General features: G+C 40.7%; 1 non-coding gene across 1 annotated transcript; it reads left to right on the plus strand.

Annotated features, from left to right (window-relative positions):
• Positions 1-1,961: 1,961 nt before the first annotated feature.
• TRNAQ-CUG (transfer RNA glutamine (anticodon CUG)) lies at positions 1,962-2,038 on the plus strand. The gene has a single exon. It is a non-coding gene; the product is annotated as a tRNA-Gln (tRNA).
• Positions 2,039-3,071: the final 1,033 nt, after the last annotated feature.

The following is a 3,071-nucleotide window of genomic DNA, read 5'->3' on the forward strand; positions in this document are numbered from 1 at the left end:
AATGTTTTAGTAGGAATTTCTAATGGTAGGGTCCTAAAAAGAAATAAATATCTAGGAAGAATAATTTTTTTTAACTAAATGAAGTCTGTCAGGCCATGTCAAAGTCTGGGTGTTTCATCTTTTAATCTGGTGCAGTTTAACAAAGTTTTGTTGCAACAGTTTACTTGGATTGAGAGGTATATTAATTCCTAAATATCTGCTGGAAGATGGAGTCCACTTAAAAGAGAAGGTATCACAAATAAAAGATGCTGATTCCTCTGGATTTCTGTGGGATAGTTAGGGGAATGGCTTTATCATCTCCACCGCAGGGATCCACTTAAGTGTTTAATTCCGGATGGACCTCGTTCGGTATGTACTCTAAACTTAGGCAAGGCAAGTATGAGATTGAGGAACAGGCCGGAGCTTTTAAGTGGCCTGCAGCCACCTCCTCCCGGGACTACGTCTTTATTGAATGTTGTGTTGAGGACAGTATAGACCTTAATGTAAATGCTGAGAAATCTAAACTTATATTCAATTGTCTTGGAGGAAATGATTTCAAGCATTTAAATGAAATTGATCTTTATAATTCTATTGATCCAAATGAATCGAAGCATAAAAGAACAGACAGATCTGTTTTATGTTGTTTACAAAAAAGGAACATCTGGCCAATGAACAAAAGAGATAGCAAAGCTCAATTGGCTCAGTGTGGACTTCAACAACTGGAAAGACTGGGAAGGAAGATGAAGACATGTCTGATCATTTTTCTGACATAATGAGCAACATGGGTGATGATGAAGATGTAGATTTGCCAAAAGAAGATGGAGCAGATGATGATTCAGCTTCACCAGACAGCGATGATGAAAAATGTCAGACCTGGAATAAGAAGAGGAAAATGGCTTCTTTGGGGACTTGGGAAAAAGAACTTCGCAACATTTCATAATTGAGATATGAATCCCTGAGTTGACAGCTCTACAGGCAGAAAATGAATCCTTTAATTCCTCTTCAACCTATTTTAAAGTAGCTGATTGGTGTGTATCATTGTTCAGGGCAGTCTTAAGCCACATGAGGCAATAATGATATGCATGAACTTTTTCCATACTTCCAAACCCAAAAAGAAACTCATTGAGATATAGGCAATCGATACAAAGCTGCAATAAAAGGGTTTACACAAAGTGATAAATTTGTGCTTTCTCCCTCACATTGTGGACTGCAGAGCCAGTTTGGTGCAGTGGTTAAGTGCAGACTCTTATCTGGGAGAATCTGGTTTGCTTCCCCACTCCTCCACATACACCTGCTGATGTGACCTTGGGTCAGCCACAAGTTCTCTCAAGGCTGTTCTGCTCAAGAGCAGTTCTGGGAGAACTCTCTCAGCCCCACCTGCCTTATGTGGAGGGGAAGGGAAAGGATATCAAGAGTAATCCACTTTGGCTAGCAAAGGGCGGGGTATAAATCCACTGTTTTCTCTTCTTCTTCTTAAAGTTTCAGCTTTCTGAAACAGAACTGGCTGAAGCTATATTTTAATTGGCTTTCAAAATTAAACTGGTAACAACATGCTAGGGTATATTCCACTAATGTTCAATGCTGTTCTCTTTGTTGTATTTAATAACTAGTTAGTGTTCAAAATATCCTAGCTAAAGCTATCAACCCCTGAAAACTTAACATGAGTTAAACCTGTACATTTGGTTGTTTGATCCTCAAAGTTCTGGCATCTCAATAGGGTCTGTACATTTAGACCAAACTGTATTTGCACTGTTGGTATGAAAGCAAGTGACACAATGTTAATACACTACTTGATCTTTGGGGGGTTTTTGACCAGTTTATAAGCCTGAAAACCTCCGTTTCTGTTCAAAGCAGTGGGGATTTTTAAATTGCGTACATTATTTCTAATAAACTGTTGAATACTCCATGGCTGTCACGAAAAAGTATGATCTCTAGCTAAATAGATAACAAGAGAAACAGAGAGAGGCAATCTGTCCTTCTTGGGAGGGATGGTGGCTCAGTGGTAGAGCATCTGCTTCTGGTAAGCAGAAGGTCCCAGGTTCAATTCCTGGCATCTCCAAAAAAGGGTCCAGGCAAATAGGTGTGAAAGACCTCAGCTTGAGACCCTGGAGAGCCACTGCCAGTCTGAGTAGACAATACTGACTTTGATGGACCAAAGAGGGTCTGATTCAGTTTAAGGCAGCTTCGTATGTCATATGTAATCTACCATGTGTGAGCATCACTGGTACAATACAAGACAAGGATGAAGGGATTATTAATAAAACACTCACACCCCTGCCTTGCCCTGGATATCCCATCAGATCTGGGAAGTTAACCTAACCAGGGTCATCCCTGGACAGTATTTGGATGGGAGACCACAAAGGAATATCAGGGTCTCTCCACAGAGGCATGCAATGGCAAAACCACCTTTGAACATTTCTTACTTTGAAAACCCTACAGGGTGGCCATACAACTGTGATTTGATGGCTAAAAAAAGTGTTTTTATTTGCTGTGCAAATCTTCAAGTAGATGGGCATTGACTTCATATCCTTCCCTGAGTACTTCTGTCTATCCTATCAACACTCACGGAAATGTAGGCATTCTCTAAATTAACCCTTTACATTTATTTATAGAGCGATTGACCCTGTATTGACCAGTATTCTTATACTGCCACAGGAGGTGGTGGCGGCCACAAGTATAGCCACCTTCAAGAGGGGTTTAGATAAAAATATGGAGCACAGGACCATCAGTGGCTGTTAGCCACAGTGTGTGTGTATATATAAAATTTTTTGCCACTGTGTGACACAGAGTGTTGGACTGGATGGGCCGTTGGCCTGATCCAACATGGCTTCTCTTATGTTCTTATGACCCAATTTTGTGGCTTATTTTTCTTTTAAGGTGAAAAAGGTCTCTGTCTGGACTTCATGGTGTTGAAAAGGCAAAATACAGCAAGAGTCCTCTTCTGGTCTAGAGGTCACTCCAGCTGGTACATGTGAAAGAGTGGGGAATCAAACCCAGTTCTTCCAGATAAGAATCTGAGCATTTAACCATTACACCAAACTGGAGGGGGAGGTTGAAGAAAGGGAGAGAGAGAGAGAAAGAACCAAGGTCAC

This window comes from Heteronotia binoei, chromosome 19 (genome assembly GCF_032191835.1).
Source record: "Heteronotia binoei isolate CCM8104 ecotype False Entrance Well chromosome 19, APGP_CSIRO_Hbin_v1, whole genome shotgun sequence".
In the NCBI taxonomy this organism is placed as follows: Eukaryota; Metazoa; Chordata; class Lepidosauria; order Squamata; family Gekkonidae; genus Heteronotia; species Heteronotia binoei.